This window comes from Phoca vitulina, unplaced genomic scaffold (genome assembly GCF_004348235.1).
Source record: "Phoca vitulina isolate PV1807 unplaced genomic scaffold, GSC_HSeal_1.0 scaffold37, whole genome shotgun sequence".
Lineage (NCBI taxonomy): Eukaryota > Metazoa > Chordata > Mammalia > Carnivora > Phocidae > Phoca > Phoca vitulina.
In genome coordinates, this window is record NW_022589740.1 from 5,929,455 (window position 1) to 5,955,548 (window position 26,094).

Sequence of the window (26,094 nt, forward strand, 5' to 3'; positions counted from 1 at the left end):
ATTAAAGATTACTGGTAGACATTAGCGCTCTGTCCTAGGCAAATAGAAAGATGTTACTAACAGCCTAGGCATCCACCTGTGAACCAAAAAGTCCACTCTAGAAAGACTCTTAGGGGGCATCTGATCTGCCATGCGATCTACTGCCCTCTCCAGGATGCCCGCCAGGAAGAGCTCAGTGTAAGAACGCAGTAACGACTTTCTCAGAAGGTTCACATGCCATTGTATATGGGACACAGTGACTATTCAACAAGTGAGATTTGATTTTTAGTTTGAACTTTAATCAGAGTAATTACTGTCTTCTATCTATTGAGGGCAAAATCTGTGTATTTCTAACTTCCACCCAGTAGGAGTCTATTTCTTCACCTTAGAAGGTAGCACTTCATACGTATGAGGGCATTTGTGTGTCCCTCTTTCATCTCTTGTCACCAGACTAAACATTCAGTCAATTCTCACAGGTGACAGCATTTCTAGATAGACTCACCATAAAACTTCCCTTCCTCCTCAATGTCTTTGATTTTCAGCTTTCTTTCAAATGTTTGTAGAAGTAGACACCACACCCTTAATGTGATCTGAACAGTGCAGTTAGTATAGTGGGAATATTTACTTCACTCTTCGGAATATGTTACTTCCCAAATTTTGTTCTTGTTGTGTCTTAATCACCTCAACTGAAGTACATGTATTATATATAATACATACGTGAAAATATAGCATTTCACAGCATTCGGTTGAGTTTTAAAAATGTATATCCATTTAACCACCACCACAATTAAGATTAGAACATTTTCATACCCTGCGAAGCTTCCTTGAGCCCCTACTCGATGTCATGCCCACCTCTGATCCACAGCGCCAGGCAAACACTGATCTGCTTTCTAGAATTCCCCATAAATAGAATCATACGGTATGCACTCTTTCGTGCCTTTTTTTTTTTTTTTTTTTTGCTTAACATAGTGTTGCTGCAATTTGTCTCCATGCTGTTGTGTGTATGAATAGTTATTTTCTTTTTATGGCTGATTAGTCTTTCATTTTATGAATTTACCACAATTGACGGACATTTGGTTTTCAGTTTTTGCCTATTATGAACAAAGCTGCTATGGACATATGTGTTCAAGCCTTTATTCAGGCAAAAAAAAAATTTTTTTTAATAAATACCTATGAATGGAAATGCTGGGTCATGTGGTTAGTGTATATTTAACTTTAGAAGAAGTTTCCCAAGTACTTTCTGGAGTGGTTGTACCATTTTACATTTCTGCTGCTGTGTACAACAATAATTCCAGTTCATACACCTCCACTTGTTTTTTTTAAAAAACTGAAGAGAATTCTGGGCATATGTTGAGATAGTGTCAAACTGATGTCAGGAAAGCAGCCTTTAGTCATCAGAGGGTCCGTTTAGTCTGACTGTTCTGGTCGTATCGTCCTACAATAAGGAAATAGCTTCTGTTTTCAACTTTTATCCTCTCAGAATTATCATGTTTCTCGCAGATGTTTAGCTTTCTGACAAGAGTACTATTTTTGTAGAGTTTCTTTTATTTTTGTATGTTTTTAAAGACATTTCCATTGTTATAGTCTAGACAGGCATCAGACTGAAATTCTTGTAGAAATCACATTTCTGAAATACATCTCTCCTTTTGAAGCTATTCATTTTTATAAAACCCTTTGTCCCTTAATGTGTCATATCTAGCAGGTCCTTACACATAGCAGGTGCACAGTTAGTGTCTCTTTGTTTCTTGAATATCTTATTTTCATTCTATAATAGGTACTATTTACTTCCTAAGCAAGTAAATAAATCTGACTTATTATGGAACCTTCTTAACTAGCATAATGAATGATTCAGGTTGTTGAATTTCATCTGTAAATCCCTTAGGAGATCTTTTATTCCCAATAGCATCAGAGGGTAGAGAAGAGGTGCTTCTGATAAGACAGTAGAAGGGTTTTTTTCTTCACTGACTGACTAACAATTCAAAGTTCATTTCTATTGTGAACTCAGAATCCTGTAAGGTTGGACAGATCCACTCCACACCAGGACAGAAGAGTCATTGTGTTTTTGCCTTTGACTCCAGGTCATCTTTTAAAAAAAAATACAGGGGTGCCTGGGTGGCTCAGTTGGTTAAGCGACTGCCTTCGGCTCAGGTCATGATCCTGGAGTCCCGGGATCGAGTCCCACATCGGGCTCCCTGCTCGGCAGGGAGTCTGCTTCTCCCTCTGACCCTCTCATGCTCTCTCTATCTCATTCTCTCTCTCAAATAAATAAATAAAATCTTTAAAAAAAAAATACACACATACATGCAGCTCTACCATCGCGACCACCACCACCAGCAACACTGAAAACCCAAGTTTGTTTCAGGATCAGTTTACCAATGTAGAGAAAAGTCTACCGGGCTGAAGCAAGACCAGTCTTCCTCTCAGGGGAGGGGTACGCATGCCAGGATGGTCTAGCTGAACATGTTTCACCTGAGTAAAGCCCATGGGCTGACTTCTCCAACCTCCTGTGTTACTGGTCCTTTCTGTAGCTGCTTCTTGGCCCTTTCTTAGGCATCTTTTCTCTTCCAAAGAACAAATTAGATCTCCTTATACAAATTCTTCCTTCCTTTTCATTCATTCTTTTTTTTTTTTTCTTTCCAGAAAAAAAGCACAGTTTTTTTTCGCTTTTGGAGCGAATAGTTCCCATCAACAGGACTATAGATCCTATTAATGGGCTCAAGTTACCTGCTGGCGTTAACACTGTGATAGGCTCTCATGTGCGTTGTGCAAGGGCGGGAAGGGTGGGGGTTGTGTGGAAGAGCAGAGAAGCAGAGAAAGAGAAACTGTAGTAGAAGGGAATGTATAAAGAAGACAAATTTACCCTATCAGGGTTACTTTCTATATTTCGTTTGTGTCATATCGCACCTCTACAACTGTAGTCAACAAGTTTCATGCCTCGATTTCCCCATCTGTGAAATAGGGATAATAGTACTTACATCATTGGGTTAGTGGGGGATGATTAAATGATTTCGTACAAGGGAAGGATTTGGAACGCTAAGAGTTTTAACCTACTGCTATTCTGTCCAATAAAAAGCACTAGATAGTATTTGCTTTAAAAATGCACACTCCTTCTGTCATAAATTTTCATAAAATAGACTAGAAAATGTTAACAGGGTTCTCTGTGGAGTTGGATGTCTGGCTGTTTAAATGTTCCCTTTTTTCTATATTAAAGTTTAAGTTTTAAATGAAAGGAGGATATTGAGCTCTTAAGCAAAAGTAATACTCTGTAAGCAAGTGCATTTGATGTGTAGGGGTTTCGTCTCCATTGTTTTTGCTAGCATCTTCCACATACTGGGTTTTGACATACTCCTCCAGACAACATAAGCCTCAAGTTCAGAACACACTGTAAACACTTCCCATGACAATCTGGATAGTTCTTCAGAGGTTCATTAATATCTTATTTTGGTGTTTCTTGTGACTGAGTTCATTATTCGGAGTGTTTGTTCCAACTCAGTCACTGGGTATGGCCAGCCAGCAGGGGCTGTCAGTCCAGGTGCAGGAGAGACTGCCTCAGTTATTCATTGCCTGCCTGCTTTTTATGCACATAGTCGAGACAGGTACCTCTGAGATATCCACAAATTTCTTTATACCTCCGGCCAGTTTCTGAAGTAGTCCCAGGACTTATAGAAGAGAAGGATCTATGTTTGCTGGTTTCAGGTTTGACCCCAGGTTGTCGTTGGTTGCGCAGAGCAGGATCTGAGGGATTTAAGCGGACAAAATGATTTCTGACGTCTTGGGTTATCTGAAGAAAAGAAGCAGGAATGAAAGAGGTAAGGGAGTAAAGGAAGGAATGGGACTGGGGATTAAAGGCAGTTAGGGAAAAATACCGTGGTTTGTAGGAATAATTGCTGACTTCGTGCAGTGCGGAAACCGCCTTGGTCAATGTGCCCCTCTGCCTTCATCTATATGTGATACAGCAATGTGGTTGAATGACTCCGGAATCAGCGGTTAGTTTGGAGGAAAATAGAGGCCACGTTCTTGCTCACTTACTGGTTAAAATAACCTTAGACAAGTCTTTTAAAGCTTCTTGCTTCAGTTTCTTCACCCATGAAGTACATAGTTATTAATAAAAATATCTATGCCATGTCTTCCTGGGACTGCTGTGAGGGTCAAATGAAATAACGTATGTAAAAATTTTGTAAGTGGTCAAGCTTAACTAAATAGGTGACGATGATGATAAATGATGACCACAACCAGCCTTCCAAGCCACGTTAGCTTTCTTACTTTGCCCTACGCTCCTGTTCTCAGGTATCCACCATCTTCTCAGTAGGCATTAGGCTTAGTGAACCACGAAATGCCCCATTAATACTGTACCCGTGCATGAGTGTTTTCCTGGCCTTGATCCTTCTCCCATTGGTGAAAGCTACTGGTCAGGAAAAGTCAAAGGAGGCAGCGCACATGCCGAGAGAGCTTTAATCTACCATTGGGTGACTGAAGATGGATGGAGACAGAGAGCTCAGAGGAAGAAGTGTCTGGACATCCCCGTGCTTTCTGCCTTGTCTGATAGTCTCACTCATTGCCTTGATGTGCCATCATGGCCCACTTCCTCATAATTTGGGGTATGAAGAAAAAGTGCCTGTATCGTCTGAGGAGAAGAGAGGGATGGTCTTACAAATGCTAAGGTTGTAGGTGAAATTTTAGGTATGTTATTAAACGTAGAGAAAATCTACTCACCTACAGTAGTGCATCTCCGAACTGTAGAGTAGAGTCCATCAGGCTTATTTGATCTCTTGTTACCATATTGATTGCAGGCACGTTCTCATTCAGCCCAGCTGAGGAGGCTTTGATGTCATTGTCAAAAGCATAGAGCGCGTGGTACAAATAGTCGTTTTTATTAAAATACGAAATTTTGGAGATAACTTAGTAAAAATATACTTGTTTTACCTTATTCTGTAGAGCACACAAGACATATGAAATTATTTTAATTAAAAAAAAACTTGTCCTTTTGAATTTGGAAGAAATTATAAAGTATAATTATATGAATTTGGTATTCTTTACAATTTGATAGTACAGCGTCTATTTTTGTGCTTTTAGTAATATATGCAGTGTTGAAAGCACTGAAGTTGCATAAAATAAAAATGTGAAATGTGTTCCACATTTATTTTGTTGTTTTCTTATACCAAATGGAATTCATTCAAATGATATACTGCTGAATGCTGCCTTTTATCTATTTAAAAACAAATTTAGAAATAAATGTTTTGTCTTTTAAAAATTATAATATTTAAATCCATAAATTCTGGTTGAATGGAACACATTGGAAAGAATAGTTGAAGGCAGCAGGATAGCCCTAACTTTAGTATCCTCTCATTTGTGATAGTATTAAATTTGTTGGTTGATCCAAAAATACTTCACGTCATAGATAATTTTTCATTGGATCATTGTCTCTTTCTTTGAAAAGAAATTACCCCAGCTTTGTTTTGACACTGGCTTTCAAATAAGTTCTAAGCTTTTTTTTTTTCTTCTTTTTAACACTTATGAATTGGAAACCACCCATTTTTCTCTGCCGATACCCTATTTTAATTGATGTCACCTAATTTAAAAAAGTTAAAGTCACTGTCTTGACTAATAAGCTTCAAGTTACTGTAAAACAGCGCTTTCTAATAGAGTTGTCATTTTTTGAGTTCTTGCTCTGTATCAGGCGCTGTTGTAAGCCCGCAGAACGCATTAATTTTAGTCCTTATAAACACCATAGGAGGAACTACTTATTCTCATTTTGCAGTTTATTTCTGTTTTTTACAGTGGAGAAAACTGAGTCACTGGCCGTGAATTGACTTGTCCAATGTCATGGCCACCAGTTATGGTAAAGCTGGAGTATGAATTTGGGCAATGTGGATCGAGAATTCAGTACTCTAAATTATTATATGTTCTGTGTTCAAATATAGAGAACTTACATGTAAAACACAAAATGCTCCCATTAGTCAGGCACAGGCCAACAGATGTCCACATCTGTTTTTACAAAACCTTTATCTGCTTTTATTAGGTGAAAATAGACATTTAAAGAACTCAGATATGTGCGTAATGTAGCTACTAGCAGAGACTGCTCATTTTTAAATATTTACAGTTATAAACCCTATTAAGCAAATCATATGTTCTTCCTGGAACAGTTTCTTCTGTAAAATTTGTGAGTTTACAAATTTTAGAAAGATTTCTAGGATTCTTCCAGATCTAATATTTTATGAATTCATGATCCTTTCTTTTATTCTTAAGTTCTTATTTTGCTTACTTGAAAATCTGTTGGTTGACTAAATCATTTAACTCTTTTTTCCTTCTCTCATATTCATTGGGGTCATAAGGCATCTCATAAATTATAATATGTTTTATTTTCATTCAGTTCCAGGTACTTTCTAATTTCCTTTTTTATTTTTTCTTGGACCGTTGGGTTATTTGGAAGTATATTATTCAGTTTCCAAGTATTTGGTGATTTTCATGATATTTTTCTGTTATTGATTCTAATTTAATTCTGCTGTGATCAGACAAATTACTTTATAAGATTTGAATCCTTTGAAATTCATTGAGACTTGTTTGGTGGTCAGAATGTGGTCTGTCCTGGTAAATGTTCAGTGTGTAGTTGGGAAGGATATGTATTCTGCAACTGTTGGGTAGAATGTTCCGTAACCGTTAATTAGGTCAGGTTGGTTGATGGTGCTGAAGTTTTCTATATCCTTTCTGATTTTTCTGTCTACTTGTTACATCAATTATTGAAAGATGAATGTTAAAAATCTCCATCTATGATAGTGCATTTTTCCATATCTCTTTCAGTTCAGTCAGGTTTTGCTTTATGTATTTTGAAGTTCTGATAGTAGGTGCATAAAATTTGGGATTGCAGTTTCTCTTGATGAATTGGCTCCTTTTTCATTATGAAATGACCCTTCTTATTCCTGGTAATATTTTCTGCTTCAAAATTTACTTCATTTGGTATTAAAATATAGCATGGTGTATCTTCTTCAATCCTCTTAGTTTTCCTGTGACACCATATTTATAGTGGATTTCTTATAAACAACATTTAGCTTGGTCTTTGTTTTTTATATGATTTGACTGTCTCTGCTTTTTCATTGGTTTGTTTAAACTGCATTTTATGTGATTATTGATATGGTTAGGCTTGAATCTACCATGTTGCTGTTTGTTTTCTTATCTGTCGTACCTATTCTTTGGTTCTTTTTCCTCTTTTTTTTCTTTCAGATTACTTGAGTAATTTTATGATTCCATCTTATCCCCTTTATTGGCTTATTGTGATACCTCTTTGTTTTATTCTTTCAGGGGTTACTGTATGGCTTACAGTATGCTTCCTTAACTTATCACAATATACTTTCGTATAGTATTATACCTCTTCATGTATAGTATAAGAACAGCCAGTGAACCTTAGCAACAGTTGGGGCAATGGGATGGAGGACCATACTGGAATCATGTGCAGTGTATATGTGGGAACTTGGAAAAATGCCTCGCTTCAGATGCCTTCCTACTGGCTTATTGTTCCTCCCATAGGAACACTGATAGCATCCTTTCTTTTTCTGGATGAGTAAACTGAGGCTTAGGTTAAAGTGACTTTAGTAAATGGCAGAAACAGGCCAGACATAGCATCACATAAGGAATACTAGTGTGGAAGTCAGCTAGACTTAGATTCGAATTCTAGCACTAGTGCTTGCTCGATATGTGACCCTGGACAAGTTATTTAATGATTCTAATTTAAAAAAACATTTTTTTAAAAGATTTTATTTATTTATTTGAGAGAGAGAGTGACAAGAGAGACAGAATGAGCAGGGAGAGCTGCAGAGGGAGGGAGAAGCAGACTCCCCACTGATCAGGGAGCCCAATGTGGGGCTTGATCCCAGAATGCTGGGATCCTGACCTGAGCAGAAGGCAGACACTTAACTGACTGAGCCACCCAGGTGCCCCAACGATTCTAATTTTTATGCCTAAAATGTGGGTAGTAATCATCAGTTGTTGTTCTCTGTGCTCACATAGTATCTGTTTTCTCTTTTGGTTGTCAGCATTAAATGGAGTAGTATTTATAAAGCACCTAGTTAAATTGCTTGGCGCATTGTAGGACTTCAACAGTATTTGCCGTGGGAGGGTTGTGGAAGTTATGGCCTGACTCCCAAGTAAGTGCTTTTAGTTTACTTTCACAGTCAATTACCTGTTCAGATTTTATGCTGTCTTTTAGCCCTAGAAACATCTGTATATATGGAGGGAATAAATAGTTAACATAGATGAGGTTACTTACTGTGAGTGAGTCTGATAATTAAACCACATAGGTTCAGAGTTTAGAGGAGATCTAGACAGTGAATAAAGCTCCATGAAGGCTAGAGGCTGGAACAGTCAGGGACATCACTCACTATCTTCTAGGCATTGACACAGAGAGAGAGGTTGAGGGGTCAGAGAGGTTGGGGGGGGGCTATGAACATGAATGTCACAGATCTCATTGTGTTGCATTTGCAAAGAGACAGTTCGTATTATGGGGCCAGAATTTAGGTCAATAAGAAGTAGGGGCTGGGAGAATAGATTTGAAGGTCATCATAATATACAAGTGAACCCTGAAGCTGCAAACTATTATTTGAGGGACAGTGTGTGCTGAGTGGAACGTGGAAGGACAAGGATATATCTTAGGGGAATAGTCTTTGTTAGGGGAAGATCAAAGAGGAGGCAGTCAGGGAATTTAATGATTTCCTCATCTTGCCATCTTTTCTAGCATCTAATGTTACTGGCATTTAGCAAGTGAATATTTATTGAATTTGGGTTGGACATAGGTTGTGAGCATAATTTATGAGTTTTATTCTTAAATAGATTGGGAACAGTTATTGAACCCATTAAAATCCTATCTAACGTAATGTGCTCTTTTGGGAAGATGACATATATCCTTGAGTCTTCCAAACTGGCGTGTGTATGAACACTGAAGAAGTCCCTGGTGTTTGTAAATTTCTCACTGATATTGCAGGACCATGATTTTACTCTTAAGAGTGTCATTTTATAACAGTTGCAGATTTCAAATTTGAAACCCAAATTTGTTTCCATTCACTTGGAAATATGGAAAACAAACAAAGACTTGTAAGCAGAGGAGCTATGACAAGAACATAGACTTTATAGTCAAATGCAATTCCATGTGGATCCTGGTGTTGTCTTTTGTGAGTGGTGGAATCTTTGGAAAATAGTTGGGTCTCTGTGGCTCTCAGTGTCCCATTTTTATGGAATAGAGAACAACACACATTTTACAAGGTTGTTGAGAATTGAAGTATTAAATTTAGTTGTAGGCATTCAATAAATGGTCACTTAAAAAATGGAATGTATTGGGTGCTTGGGTGGCTCAGTTGGTTAAGTGACTGCCTTCAGCAGTCATGATCCTGGAGTCCCAGGATGGAGTCCCACATCGGGCTCCTGAGTCTGCTTCTCCCTCTGACCCACCCCCCTCTCATGATCTCTCTCTCTCTCTCTCATTCTCTCTTTCTCAAATAAATAAATAAAATCTTTAAAAAAAATGGGATGTATGTATCTAAAGTAGCTGAAGATGGAACAAAACAATCCTGATTTATTGGGAGAATCTTTTGGGTACCAAACACCAGCCTTACCTTTCTTCATTTTCTCTAGGTAGAGGATGTAATTTTTTTCCGTTTCCTAATTTATTACTTAGTATTCATCCTCCCACACTGAGATACATGCAAAAAAGCATAAAAGGTTTTTCACTTGCAGCCTTACTCACAGTTGCCAAGAGAACTGCTATTCAGTACTGCAGAGCTTAGCTTATATTTGTTCCAACTATCTTGACTCTGAAGGTGTTAAAGTAGTGAACTGTTAGGTTAAATCCATATTCAGGAAGCATTTGTTCCTTGTCTTCAAAGCAAGAAGAAAGGGAAGCAGGGATGAGTCCTTCAAAGAAATTGTGTCCAGAATCTACAGTACTTTTAGGTAATTTTCTCTATTGAGGTTTTTTTTTTTTTCCTCTCAAGTTAAATCTATACATGAAAAAGAGTATAATCTAAATATGTACAGAAGAGGAGCCATTTAAAAAAAAAATCAAAAGAGTTCACTCCTGAGCAACTCAAATCATCAACTATAATAGGTTAACCCTGAAATATAAATTTAACTCCCATGTAAAAAATAATTTGATTATCTATTCTTGGGAAGGAACATTATCACTTAAATTATGAATTGTTAATTATTGTTGAGTCTTCAAAATTTTCAGCAGAGTAATTTACTGGGTAAATTGAGTGCACTTAAAAAGTTCTGCTTGGTGTGTATTATGTTATACTTTAATAAAGATTTTAATAACATTCTAAGAAGATAGAGATGTTTCGTTTGGGGCAAGTTCTTTTTAGGAGAAAAGATTGTGACTGAAAAAAAAGTTTAGATGTTGCTATAAAGTGACAGATTTTATAGAAATTTGTGCATTTTATGTATTTCCCAAGGAAAGGGTGTTTTGGATTTTGGGGTTTTCCTGTTAAACTGAGATAAATTTTCACATAAGCCTGTGTTTTAAGAGCCAACCTTAAGAAGTGCCATTTTTAGATTCATCAATATAAAACCGATTAGAATTTTATTTCTTAAAAATTGCCCTATTCTCTCTCTGTATTGATGTTTATTCAACTCACATTACATAATAAACAGGGATTTTCAGCAGTGGTGGTAGCCTTATTAATACTCGATTTGAAAAAAAAAGGAATTTTATTTTTTTTTTATTTTTATTTTTTTTAAAGACTTTATTTATTTATTTGACAGAGAGAGAGAGCGAGAGAGGGAACACAAGCAGGGGGAGTGGGAGAGGGAGAAGCAGGCTTCCCGCGGAGCAGAGAGCCCGATGTGGGGCTTGATCCCAGGACCCTGGGATCACGACCTGAGCCGAAGGCAGACGCTTAACGACCGAGCCACCCAGGCGCCCCAGAAAAAGGAATTTTATAGTAGAATTGCCAGCAACAATAATTTAATAAGTGAGAAATTTGTAGGTTTTTTTTCCTAGAAGTTCAAAGATAGTCATAAATTTCCCTCTGTTTCTAAAAATAACTTTGTAATGGGGTTGGTGTGCCTCAAAGACGGGTGGCCTCCTGTGTTTTGGAACCAGGCAAGAGCTTCTGTTGCAACTGCATTGCATCTCCAGAAGCAACCTCAGGGACGCACTGATTTCACTGACGTACATGGGTTTGGAGCAACAGCTGTTGACCTTCAGAAAAGCCAGCGTCACCCTTTGCACCTTTCTTTTATGGCTTTTTACTCAATATATTTACTTTAGGGAAATGATATTTTTGTGAGGAGCCCTCTCAAGAAGAAAAGACAGCAAAATACATTAATAAATCTGTCCTTATTAAGTTGTTTGCTTCTTTTGCGTTTCTACTGCTAATGGCTACTTATGTACTTAAAAATAGAGTTACCTTGGAGTCACGTTAAGAGCAAGATCCTGTAATTCATAATATCCCGGGTGCAGTGGTATGGTAAGTGCTTCATGATGGAGATTCAAACAGATAGGTCATGACCCGATCAGAGACTCAAGGTCATTACCTTGAAGGGCATGTCCAACCTTAGAATCCCTGAGCCTAAATTGCTCCGAACATAGCCACATAAAATAAAGTAATACAACATGACTAGTGTTTACCTTTAGTGGTCTTAGATAGCGTGGTTCTACTATAGTCAGGAAAGGACAAGCCAGGAATATTCAGCACTGGTGATCTGATTTCACAATACACTTTGTTTTGATACACCAAATACTTTGGCCATATAGCTTACCTGTAAGTATTGAAGAGTAGTATGCTTGTCCATTTTTGATGTCTGTAATGAAATGCTGTAGCTAAGGTCAAGCCTATGGTTCATGTCAAAATTAGTTGTTAAGATGCACAAAAGTCATCTCAAGGGAAAAAATGGCATAATTAAGCTACATTGCTAACTCAGCTTATATACTCAGCAGTTTGGAGGGGCTGTAGTGTGGCTATAATTTAACTGGGCCTCACTAGGTTCTTACTCTTAGGAAGGTGGAGCAGAGTGGGGAAAAGGGCAGGAGGCCAGGGAGAGAAGGCAGAAAGGGACAGAGAGCCAGGGAAAAGAGAGGGCGAGGAAGAACGATTTATTAAAATGCTCCTGTTACCTTAATTGAAAATAATATATCATTCAGTATTGAGTAAGGAATCCCATAAGGAAATCTCAGAAGGAAAAGGAACAGTTTTCATATGTAAATAACCTTCTAGTTGCATTCAGAAAACACCCTCCTTGTAAATCTGGTTTGTGTGAAAAATGATGCCATGGAACCATGAGTAGTAATCATCTCATATTTGTATATGGTTTTGAATATAATATGTAAATGTTAGCTTACTATTTTGGTACAACAAGAAAATCATTTCTGTTACCTTCACAGGAGAGATTACAGAGACGATACAATTTTTGACTAGATTATATTGGGAGGTTGTTTGCTATTACCTTGCTTTAATATCCTCCAATATTGCAGAAGTACTACTTCTCTGTAAATTAGCTGTGGACAACTTGTGAGTTAATAAAAACCAACAGTGTGCATCAGATGAGTAAAAAAGTCAAGCAATATGGTTGTTTTCGGAGTTACAGTCGTACAAAACAATTTCAAAATCTTTTTAAAAGAAAGTGTGAACATAATACGGAAAGAGGTAATTGCAAAACATTTTAACATGGATAAATAGCACAAGTTGTGGAAAGCTTGTAAACCTGCCACCTAAAACTGATTACCCTTATGAGTATTTTATGCTGTTTGACAGTGAGAAGTGCACCTTATAAAAGCTGTTACCCAAACCATTACATTTAAAAGGTTTCTGTCTCACACCCCAAAATTACACGTATTTGCTGCAAGTGAAAATTCAGGATTTGTTCCCTGTTTATTTTAGTGGCAATTACTGTGGTGTTGAATTTTGCTTTTACCCCTTCTTCCTGGCAAACTAGAAATTAGTCTTTTTGGTTCATTTCAGCATAAACACAGTAGGTTTGTGTATTGTACGTTATATACAGAGATGATGTAATAATAAAACTGTGAGCCTGAAACACTCAGACACTCCATATAATAATAAAATACTGAACCTCTATCACCAAGATGCTCCATGTAGCTGAGAAAAAACAAAACAAACCAAACAGTTTTACAAGATGATCCAGAATTTCTACAGAATAGAAAATCCAGTGAACCATTTTAGTTGATATCTACACACACACACACACACACACACACACAAAGTTTGACTTACTTGAAATCTTGTTCAACACCCCAAAACAGTGCCTTATTCATTTATGTGAGAAAGAAACTTGGAAACGTCTAAGAGACCCTCTTATTCCAGGATTTCATTCTCCATGTTATGAGCATTTCTCTCATTGTATAATAAGCACTTTGAGATTCTGGCAGGCCTTGCTGCTATTTTTTTTTTTTCTTCTCTTATAAACCATAGTCTGTTAGAGCTATTGACTGGGCATTGGGAGTTCTGAGTTCTAATGCCAGCTCTGATACTAACAAATCCATTTGGTTTATTAGTCTCAGGTTTCCTGTGAAATGGGGCCTGAACTTGATGATCTCTGGATATTCTTTCAGTTTAAAATCTTTGATACTGGGAGATAGGCCAGTTATCTGAAAACCTATCACACCTTACCTTCCCCCCAAAATGTACCGAGTGATCAATGTACTGAATGAATAATTCTCCTACAGGCGGTTTGCTAAAATATAAACTGAATGGCAGTTTTGTTATATTTACCAAGTACTCTAATTTATCAATTTGCCTAGGAACCAATTTTCCAAATTATCAACTGCCTGAAATAGGTTTGTGTTAACTACATGTAAAGTTTATCACAAATCACACTGCATAGAATAGTTGCAAAAGCTTTTGAAATTTTTGGTGGGAAGCATTAATTAGTTTTAATTTGGTTTTAATTTTTCTATAGCAATTTCACTGCAGACTCTTGGCAACAGAAATATTTATCAGTCCAATTCAGCTGAGTGCCAAATTTATCATTGATATTTCATATACCGAAGGCCTTTCAGTTGCTTAAAACAGAAGCAACATATTTAGTTACACTGCTTAGCAAATTTGTGAATTAAGAGAAGTGCAGAATGCATTTAATGGATGAAAAACGTGTTGCAAAAAATAAACCTTCCCTATTATCATTTGTAAACTCCATGGCATTCAAGACATGCACAACCCTTTGATTTAAATTAAACGAATTCTTATTCTCAAAAGTTACTGGCCCAGAAAATGGCAAAATTCCAGAATATAGTTCTCGGTAGGCCGTTGAGCTAGCTTGGAGCAGACTTTCAGACAAATTGAAACCTTGACTTCATCAGTGTGAGCATCAAAGAAATCTTCAAAAGGCCCTTTAAAACTGTACAAATTATGTCAACAGTATACGTAGTTAAAAGACACAAGTTTTGAGTGAACTCGTCAATTTCCCAAATTGACCGTTTGGCAAAACGATTCCTAGCAAGTTGATTTTTGGCAAAATAGACCCAGCGTTAGCATATTGCTACCACTGTCTAGGGGACAATGAAGCTATGGAATTGTCTTTAGAATTGGAGGTTTTTTCCCTCAAACACACCCTCTAGCCAGAGTTGGAGCCATTTGGAAGGTCTTCTGCCTCTGCCTGTATCTGCATGTGTGTTACTATGTATCCAGCCTAACTTTTGATTCTAATCACCCGTGTGCCTGTGTGCGCACGTGTGCGTGTGTGTGTGTGAGTGTGTGAGACGTGGCTGCACAACATAGACTTCCAAGACATTGAAGAAGTAGAATTAAAGGTCTGTGTGAGAATTGAGGAATTTTTACTTTGCTCTGCTCTTCTGATCACTGTAGCAGCGTATGTCCCGTGTGAGCGTTTGACTGAAGCAATGAAACAGGTCAGATCACTCGGCGTGTGTCAAGGAAAGGTCCTGTGCTCAAGCAGGAATAGGGATGATCGTTCTCCTCCAGGTCTGTTGTAGGGCATTGCTTTGCTGCTTGGTTTCCCTGAGCCCTGCCTTTGGCCGGCAACCTTCCTTAAAGTTCTGTCTGCTTCCCAGTTACTGCCTCTGATTGCAGTGCAAGGCTGTGAGGTAGGAGAGTTACATATATTTTCTTGGAGTTACTGAAGGCAGTTTGTAACTGTATGTACAGGTCAGGGAGCAACAGTTCCTGGCACCTGAGCCAAAGACCCTTTGGTTTCCCCCAAAATCAATTTTTTGTTGAATTAACTAGTTGAGACTATCCTTTCGTTTGGCATCTGAGAAGCTGCATCCAGTCATTCCTATTCCTTTAGAAGTGGGATTGATGGTGGGCATCAGACAACTCAACTCCCAAGATTTTAGAAAGAGAAGATATCATACTTTTTTTTTTTTAAACGCTTTCTAACCTGTGATTCAAATTCTAAAAAGCCTACGTGTATCAATAGCTCGGCAGAGGTGGTATAGAACCTACATGATCCAGCATTGCTGTGATGTACAGAATAGAATAGACAGCCGTTTTGTCAGGTACTCCGTGTTGCTGGAAATGAAATTAAGATGATTTTAGAAATCATGGAAAACTAGTAACTGGGTTGAAAATTGCAGCATGTCCAGTTCCTGTAATGTAGAAGTATTAAAAGGTAGACAAGACTGCTACCTTCCACAGGATGACCCAATCGCTGGTCTGTAAAACCTTTAAGTTGTCACATCATAAGCCTATGGCTGGGTAAAAAAAAAAAAAAAATCCAAATTTTTGCTCCTGGAACCTAATAGATGGTATAATACATTCAAGCCCTCACTCTGCCCATTCATAGCTGTGTGACCTTGGGGCTCACAGAGTTATTTAAGCTTTGAGCCTAGGTTTTCTCATCAATAAAAATGAGATAATAATAGCACCTACCTCATAGGATTTCTGGACAGATGAAGTAATGCATGTAGAATCCTTACATAAATGTGTTAACTGATTTGTAACTAGAGGCTTTTTGGAACACCTTTTTCTGTGAAAAGTTTCAATGATTGTTAAGAGACCATAGAAGAATGTCAGTTGAATGTTGCCAATCTCAAATAAATTTCAAGTGGCTAATTAATGATGAAGTTAGAACAATTACTATTAGGCTAATTACTTATTCTTAGCATTTCAGCTATGAAAATTAAAGATCTCTGAGTGCTTCTGTCTCATAAAAACAAAGGAAGCATACCAGGCCACCTTTTCTAAGATGACATGATTAGAGCATTGGATCTGAATCCTCAATTCAGCAAATCAGGTGTACTTATTAAAACAAAGTAAATGATGTGTCAGGAGGTTCAGAGCAATAGCTGAAGACTTAATTTGCTCATTTGAGTTTATTTAATCCTTATCTTGTTCATTTTTTAAGAAATTACACACAAAATCTGTTGAGGCTTACAAATCTCAGAAGAGGGGAGTTGTTACAAGATTCTGCCTTAATGAGAATTGAAAGCAAAGTCACATTGGAACATTAAGAGAAAACATTCTTAATGAATAACTTGATTGGAAATGGTTCTAATAGAAAATTATACAGAATTTGAAGTATGAAATGCCTCTGATACTAATAACTCTTAATAGTAATGTGTCAGCAAGGTCTTAAACTCAGTCCTGTCCCCCCTCTTTTAAAAAATTTATCTATCTATCTATCTATCTATCTATCTATCTATCTATCTATCTATCATCTATCTATCATCTATCTATCTATCTATCTATCTATCTATCTATCTATCTATCTTTGAGAGAGAGAGCAGGGAGGAGGGACAGAGGGAGAGGGAGCCTGACGCAGGGCCGGACCCACGACCCTGAGATCATGACCTGAGCCGAAATCAAGAGTCGGACATTTAACTGACTGAGCCATCCAGGCTCCCCAAACTCATTCCCTTTTTTTTTTCAGGGTCTTCCTTCCCTAATAAATAAAATAATAGATTTAAACCTATATCTTAGATACTTCCAAGTTCTAAAATTCTTGGATTCCCATTATCTCCCATCACTTGGGTGAACACTGTCAGGACCCTGATTAAAACTCACGTATGTTTCCATTCTTCACTAAACAAGCAAAGTGGAAAAAGTTGCACATGCAATTACCAAATAGGTACACATGCAAACATAATATTATTTCACTATTATTTAAAGACCAATAATCAGCCAAACCGTGACCCTGAATCACTATCTTCCTGTCAGCCTAACAGAGTGCTAGGGATACAAATAGCTGCTGATTGATAAATAAGATTTTTAAACTCAAATATGCAATAACCATTCTGTCGGAGAGCTGAAAGGTGCTAAAGAGAAATACAATCTGCATCTATTGTGTGGCACTGTGGAATTAATTTATTAAGACTACTGTCCATGCAAGTGTCATCTCATTCCCTTTTTCATCTGTTCATTCAACAAATTGAAGATCTGTGTGTATATTTGTAGGTGGAAAAGAGGCATGTGCTCGTGGCATTTATCATCTGGTTGGAGAGACAGTTACCCTGCAATATGATACCTGCAATGCACTGAGTAAAAATAAGGTGCTCTGGGAGCGCCCAGGAGGACACCAGTCCCACACTTGTTAAGAAGAAGGGAGCAGAGTAGTGGTGTTTTGGAAAGCTATCTGGGGGCAGTGGAATCCTGAGATGTGCAAAAGATGAAGTGAAGATGAGAGAAGGTGGTCAGGAAGCATTGCTTTGGTCAGAGGGAACTCCTTGTTCACAGACCCTGGGTTTGGGGAACTGAGAGTGGTTCCACATGCTTGGATCGTATGTGGTCTTAGGAAGATGGTAGGCAAGAGCTCTGTGCTAACGAGCCTTAGAAGCCCTGTTGGGGGTTTGCAGTTTATCCCGAGGGCCCTGGGGACCTATTGCCAGGAGTGGCCTGAACTCTGGAGAGATGAAGATATGTGAGGAGATTTTTGAGAGAGACAAATGAGGAAGCAGCATCATTGGGCTAGTTAGGTTTGGGAGGTGAAGGGAAACATACGGTGATCAAGAAAATGATTGGGATAGGACAGTTAGTATTAGTGTATTTTCAGGGACAAAGACGAGTTCCCTTGCCTTTTTTTTAGCCCCTTGGGAAGATGGTCCAAGTGTAAGAGGAGGAGGGAGGATGGAAAAGAACTCATTAGGTGAAATTTCACAACTTACATAAAACATTACAAAATGACAATTGCTTTTAAACATAAAGAGCTTATAGTTGATTTTAAGCATATTAATAACTCCAGTTAGGGGTGTTAACCGTAGATTTATGAGGTAGCCTAAGATAGTAGCCCACCATTGAAGAAACTTGTTTTTGGAGCCAAGAAAATGCTTTGGACTGAGTTGGAAGGACAGCCATAGGCACTGGGTACACAGGGTGCATCACCAATTCCCATAAAATAAATCCAAAGGAACATTGTCTTTAATTCAGTGTAATTGACTTATTTCAAGTAATACTGATTTTTAGAGAGAAATAATTTTTCTGTTAAGTTTCTGAGTGTACAGAGTTGGCTGGGATCCTCAGTGTGTTTTACTTTTCATCCTTTGTCTGAGCCTTTATTCCAAGTGTATACACATGCATTTTATTAATGAAAATCTATGTAAAAATTTCATTTGATTTAATAGCATGTTTTTAAGTGTTTCCAGAATTTATGTGTGTGTGAATATATAGATTTTTTTCCAAGTCCACCCACACCCCTGTTCACATTTGCCCAAAAAAAAAAAAATGGCAGTAATGAGAATTCAGTTCTTTAAGATACTGTACATTTAAAGTGGGGTATATTATTTCCATTATTAGCAGTGTTATTACACAGTATTATTTTCCCCTTTTAGATGTGTTGATCTCTGTGAGCCTGTCATTAGGAGAGTTGGGAACTGCAAACGGCTCTATTCTCCACTTTTATAAAAAGAAAATGAGAGGAAAAAAAATAGAAAAGTGTCTTGTGTAGGCAAGAGAATCCAAGAAGAAAGTTGTTATTGGAGCCCTCTCTGTTGTGAAGAAAATTAAGTATTCCTGTTCTTACCTTCATTCCCTGTAAAATCCTGTTCTGGGGCGACACTACCTGCTTGTTTTCTTTTGTGGCTTTTTATGTAATCCTGCGTTGTAGGCTTTTTATATAATCCTTCTCTGTCTCACCCCCTCTAATGTAAGATCACTGGGAAGCCCTCGTTGGCAAGCCTCTTCTTGTTTATCAGTCCCATAACATAAGGTAGGATGGTTACTTTCATGCATGTGGATGAAGCCACACTAGTGAGTGTAGGGAAAGAAAGACAAAAGTTCTGTGTGTGAAGTTCAGGGTTTATAGGAAGAAGGACCAGATGCCATTGAGGCTAGTTCCAAAAGGGAATACTTAAGTTTGTGTGGTGGGATTAAACATCTAGGTTCCCCACTTATATCCTCTTTTCAGTTTGAGGTCTTTGGAAGAAGCACTATAGCTCTTCTCAGTTTGTATGGAAGGGAGCATAATTAAAAGTCATGTCTCGATTCTGGATTGGACAATAGGCACTGGGTAGTGTCATAAGGAAGGGATCCTATTGGATATTAACATGCAAGAGTGTGTGTTACTAGATTTCCTTCTTTCAGGAGAGAATGACCAGTGTCTTGGAATTAGCAACGAATGGGTCTGTAGATATAATCTCCAGATATATTTTTTAAATAGGCTAATTCCAACAGAAACACTGTAGAAGTTGGTTTTTTTTTGAGCCACTTTAGTAGGAAGGGAGACAGAGCTCTTGCCCTGCTACTGAACAGATCAGAATCTACCTTTGCAGCTGTCTTTGAGCTTATAAGGTCTGTTTTAGGTTACAGAATCTAAGACTGACTTTTTTGGGGTGGCTTCAGGCTAAATGGGTCTCTGGAGCCTGTGTTGCTTTGGACCAGCAAGTCCAAGGTTAGCTTGAGACCACTCAGAGTTTACAGTCATTGGTTTGGGAAAGCCCATATTTCAAGAGTTGGAAGTTCCGTTGATGTTATTCTGTCTCCTCAAGCACTTTTCCAAAGCATGCATTTATGTATCTGTGAAGAAGAAGATTGCATTGTGGGTGGCATATTATTTGGCAACCTGCCTTTTCTACTTACATTATTATGAATATCTTTCCATGTTGGCTTTTATAGATCTGAATGGTATTCCACTAAAGGGATACAGAATAGAACAATTTATAAGTTCCCCAATTATGGATATTTTGGTTGCTTATTATTCACTACCCTATCATTTACAATACTTGAATGAGTATCCTTGTGTTTATATATGATATTGTATGTACATACACATTCATTTAGTTGGGCCCTTGTTTGGCTGTTTTTTAGGACATTTTCTTAAATGCAAATGAGTCTACATTATAACCTCTTTCATCTATAAAATATTTTGTGAATACAAGGTTGGGGTAGATCTCTTAATCCATGGTATGCTTTTCCATATCATAAAAATTATAGGTTTGATAACTTCATAAAAGTATATTGATTATGTATTAGGTATAGTACATATTTGCAATTTATGTGAAATTGTGCAATTTGTGCATATTTGTGTCTCTTCAAATTTAGAAATCTTTCTCAGTGCCCAAAGTCTTCATAGACTACTTTATCTCTTTTAGAGTTGATTTTGCTAAAATAGCCTCAGTGCTGCTGCTGTGTGTGTGGCCACCTAGGGTCCAATGACAGCTTGCCATTATTGGAGTAAGACAGACCTGGACTTGAATCCTGACTTCATCCCTTAATAGCTCTGTGACCCTGGGCAAGTTAATCTCTAAACATTACTTTCCTCTGCTATAAAATGGGAATGTCTACTTGATGGGTGAAATTAAGGTTAAATGTGTGCAGAGTATCTATCACATGGTAAGTGCTCAGCAGAGGTAGCTATTCTTATTAATATCGCTAATAATGAAGACAATAGATTTATAATAAAGGGCTTGTTGCTCGTCATCTTTCAATGCTGAGCGTTAATACCATTAAATGCTCCATCCAGTAGGTTCTGGTCACTCTCAGGACTGGATGGACCAATAAGGAGAAACATTTATGGCTTTGTCTGGTACATTTTGGTAAGACTCTTTCTGTATATTACATCACTGTGTTCTCAGACTCTCCTTCCAGTAGGAAAGAGTGTAGGATACTATAGATGTTCTTGTTTCTTTGGTTTTCTTTTCCTTTTCTTTCAGCTGGTGTCTGTGCACCACCATTTTTAGCATATGTTATGCAGGTAAGACCCGATTTGCCTATTCATGAACATAAGTAGGAGAAAATGCTGGGATGACACCAGCAGTAGACTGGACAAGCCGTTGGTTCTCTTTTCCCCAAAATGACCTCTGGGCCTGATGACAGCTTCTTTTGATAACTAGAAACAAATAACAAATAATAAAATAGTTTTTATATTATTTCAGTAGTTTGGCTTTACTAATATGTTAGTAGATGATTTTATTTTTTAAGTAATTGGTCCTTCAAGATAAAAGCTGTTAAAGTAATTTAATTTGATTTTATTCTTCTCCAAAGAAACAGTTTTTCATACTCTGAGTCAAGGGAAGAATTAGTTAAGGGAAAACCTTGGTTTGAAAAGTGAAAAAAGTTACCCAGGCAACCTGTATATGTTACCAGTGTGCTGATTAATCATCACCAACATTAATCACTGTCGTCCGTTATCACGGGAAGATGACTGCCTAACAGTCTACACTATTATCATTCCATCATTGTCTACAGATCAATTTAGTACAAAAGATTAATTGGACATAGTCATGAGGATTACAATATTAAACCTAAATAAACAGGCAGAGCTTTTATAATACAGAAAATCATGAATTTTCCTTTTACATCCCTTCAGTTACTTGATTTATTAATTTGATAAAGCCCTGTGTTGTACGATGAATTAACTTTCACAGAGGTGTATTTTAAATAAAAAAGGTTGACTACAGTCGGTCTTAACCGGTTTCTTTCATTTGTACTAGACGAAGTGGGAAAAAAGCCAAGTCATAGTGTTTTATGTTTATAGTCAAATTAATCAGTTCAATATATTTTTGTCAGTTTCAAAACTACATTTATCACATGATTATTTACCTCTTTGTATAAACTTTCTAATATGGCCCGTTGTTTTATGTTATATTGTCTTCTTTGAAAATTGCTTAATATCCTTAGGATTTTTTTTTTTTTGAAGAATTGAAATCATCTTAATATTTTTCATCATCTACTCCAGAAGAGTCCAGAAATGTGTATTTTTCATACTAATTTTATGTTCAGGAAAGCAAATAATGGCAATCCCCCTCACCCCCAAAAAGCACAGCTCATTTTAGTTGTCTAATTTTAATAGAGATTTTAATTGCTCTGGGCATTATATTTACTAATGTTTATTTTCTAACATTTATTCAGGAAGCTGATGCTTAATCAGAACATTAGTAATAAAACTTTTATGCAGCAAAACATCAATTATGATTTGGGATTTTTCTGTGTAAAATCACACGGATGTTAAACTTCTTGTTCTGTATTTTAAAAGCAGTAATTCAAATTCTGACAATTTATTTTTCTGTAAATAGCATTCCTATACTCTTATGTTGAACCAGGTTTCTAAGTAAATAATTTATATTTGAATGTCACATTTTAGATGTGACTTATCTTTATTATACCCATTAAGTGACTATCATAATAACTTTGGTTAATTTGGTTCAAGTAGGAATTGGAAGTAGCATCTTTTGTTTTTCTACACTAAGGAAGAAGGAAGGCAATTCTCTGTTGCACTTGCAAATTAAATTCCAAGCCTTTATTTTCTATACTGAATTAGAACCTGTTACATTCCTCAGTGTAAAAAAAAAAAACAATACAGTCAGTGTAGTGAAGCCAAACTTTGTGGACTTTGCTTTTTTAGAGAGCAAATTATTTCAGGTTGAAGAACTCCAATAAAAATTAGATGGATACTACCTATTTTTAAGCTATCCCAGTTATATAGTTCTGTTTAAAAAGTAATTGATTAGGTCAGACTATTAAACCATTTAATTTGGCATGTACATTGTGTGTGATAAAAGGAATCCAACTGTGAATTTGAGTGTATTAAATAATCTTCAGGAAGTTCCATAAAGAACATCTGAATGCCTTGAAACTTGCAATAACGCATGTTTGTTCCAAACACATTTGCTTTGCCTAGGTTTTGCCCATCAGGTTGAAGAAATGCTAATCTTGTTGCATTCAGCAGCTGGGTTTTTGCAATATTCTTTTCCTTCTCCTAGGGGTTAATTAGCCTTCTTTCAAAATGTGGCCTATTTAGCTGTAGATTCGCATGATTCAGCCAGAGTTGGCTGTACAAGGCAGAACCGTTAACACGCGGGTGTGTCCAACTGCTTAATTAGCCAGAATAAAAAGGTCCTTTGTCAAACAAGCATCTGTTGCTCTTGACACACCTGACAGCCACATTAGGCAAGGATGACTAGACTGAAATTGTGCATGTCTCTCCTGCAAGAATATACAACTCATTTACATATGGGCTGCATCATGGACCAACTGCAGGGGTTTATTTAGCTTATCAAAATGGATTAATGTGACTGCATTTGGGCTGATAAACAAATATCACTTGAAAGGGGGCTGTGAAGGAACTGAACTAACCAAATTACTCCCAAACATAAACAAAGCACAGAAACCACTGCTAGTTGAATGGGAACACCTCAGATGTACACACAAACCTTATGTTGGGTCTAAAACAAAACCTACAAGTAAAGCCTGCTAAGACAGTACCCTCAGTGATGATTCTTGCTTTGCTGAAATGTTGGAAAGCTACCAGAACACTCTGAATGCGTCAGTGGGTTTAAATGATCTGTTTAGCAAAATTTGGCAGGAGGGTTCTACTCCTCAGACATGCTTTAACATTCTAATTGATCTGCTGTTAAGTCAGGTCTTCAGAATTAATCAGTTAAAATGCCTCTGGAAAAATACTTAGGAGTTAGGTTCTCTTATGGCCTCAGCAGAAAGAGAGAGAACACTTCCTAATTTCCGTGTCGGAGAGAGAAGTGATGCCTGTCCATTGTTATTGGAAGGTGTAGATCAAATCCAATGGATTGAGAATCCCAAAGACTTTGCCATTCAGACCCACAGTCTGTAGCTTCTCATCTGGAAGCCCTATCGTCATGATATTGCAAAGTAATACATACGTAGTGGTGACATCATGGGCTTTGGAGTCAGATAAACCTGGGTTTGAACTCAGACTCTTCCGCTTACCTGCTGTGTGGCTTTCAGCAAGTTACATAATCCATTTGTGCCTCAATTTCCTTGTTTGTTAAGTGGCAATAAGAGTGCTGCCATTAATGGGAGTCTTCTGAGGATTAAATGAGGTGTATTTTGAGCGCTTAGCGTATTACATGGCACCCGGGAAAGACTTGTCAGATGAGAGACCTAATTATGGTTGTGAGTTTTTGAGCCATTCTCTGCCAGGGATGGGACTGAGACCCTCTCAAGCCATGAGGCCTTGGCAAGGGAAGCCTCTTCCTCATAACTGAGGAAGGACAGTGAAATCATAGGAGGATGGAGTTGGGTCCGTCAAGGAGAGATGGAGAGACTAAGTTCTTATCCATTGGCACAACCCTGTGATCCAGGAGCTGGTGAGGTGGGAGGAGGAACAGTCACTGGGGAGGAAACAGAAGATGTTCTGGGGCAATTACTGGTTATTCTGGATTGGGCTTTCTCTGCCAGTTTTGAGGTGGCATGGAGCCAGAGGCTGGATGGAAAGCTCTCCATGACTTTCTCACTTGAAGTTACAAAGCCGTAATTTTCCTTCCATCTCATTTTCCCCAGTCTCTCCTGCAAAGGTTACTCCTCTAAAATAGTTGGGACTGCTTTCCTTCCTTTTCATTCCAAAAAGGCCCCCAGTTTGCTTTTCTTTACTCTCTTCTCTTCTATCTATGCAATGTCTATTCTGAAATTCAGGACTCCCCACTTACTTGATCTAGTTGTTTAGTGCATGAACTTGTTGGTATATCCAAACCCTCCTTTCCAACCTCCAGCTGTTTGATCTTGGCTAAGTGTGACCTAACATCTCTGGGTGTCCGTTGACTCATCTGCAAAATGAGGAAAATCATACTTCCAATCATCTGGTTACACATTTCTCTTAGTAAATTGTTCAAAACTTGGGTATTTCTCTTTTATATAAAAGAAGCGAATGAGTATAAATGTTATCAAGATTAAACCCAAAATGTAATTTTTCCATTTTCAATCTGGTTGCATAAGACTAAATTTCTGGTTACCCCAAGAAGTGTCATGAACTCACATGCTTATAGAGGCTAGGCAAGTGAAGGAGTATTGCCATTTAAATAATTTGTCTATAAAACACATAATATAGGCTCACCTTTTCTAATTTTCATATTTTTTGTAAGAATCTGGAAATTGGTTTTTAACATGGAGATTTCCAATTTTTAAATATTGGTAATTAAGAATTTTAATTTGTAGTAACTCTGAGCCAAAGCCTGTCTGTGGAGTCTAAGATAGCCCATGAGAGGCCAGTTTTCAAATCTGTGCCTTTTATCTTCTGATAAGCTCTCTCAGGTAGCTTATTGAGAATTCTTAGGAATTGCTTTGAAAGTATGTTTAATTTTTCTTAAGAGATTTATTTATTTATTTTAGGGGGGAGGGGCAGAGAGAGAGTCTTAAGCAGACTCTGCGCTGAGCACGATGTGGAGCTCGATCTCACGACCCTGAGATCACGACCTGAGCTGAAACCAAGGGTCTGACACTTAACCGACTATGTCACCTAGGCCCTCCAAGTATATTTAATTTTTAAAGAGATCTTTATATTCTTGAATATGTTAGGTCTAAAATAGTAGATGTCAAGGCATGGGTCATATACCAAAAGGGGTGTGTAGACTGGTCTGCAGAACAATGTATGGACACATGACAAAGCCTCGATAAAATTCCCAGCCAGTGTTGGGAGAAATAGGAGGGAGTTTTAGGTGAGTGACTTCACTCTAAGAAACACCCACCCTCAAATGGCCATAATTGGCAACCCTGTCTTCGTTTATATACTAAGCAGATTTCAAGGCCTCCACCTATCTTGGAGTTGGGAAGAGAGGCTAAGAAAACCTCCCTGAAGATGGCATCCAACATCTGGTTCATTCTTCATTCTCTGCAGAAAGAGAGCTCACTAATCCCCTCACTTTCACTAATAGGTCCTCTGCGGGAGCACAGTAGGTATTGATGATCTGCAAGCATGTAATGAATCAAAGGGCGTTGGTTTTGCTTTCATTTTTGGGAGGGTGTATTTTTCCCT

General features: G+C 37.6%; 1 protein-coding gene across 5 annotated transcripts in view; it reads left to right on the plus strand.

The window, feature by feature from the left end:
• The window catches only part of RFX3 (regulatory factor X3), a 384,699-nt gene that overhangs the window by 200,543 nt on the left and 158,062 nt on the right, over nucleotides 1-26,094 (plus strand). The gene's annotated exons all lie outside the window — the stretch shown is intronic.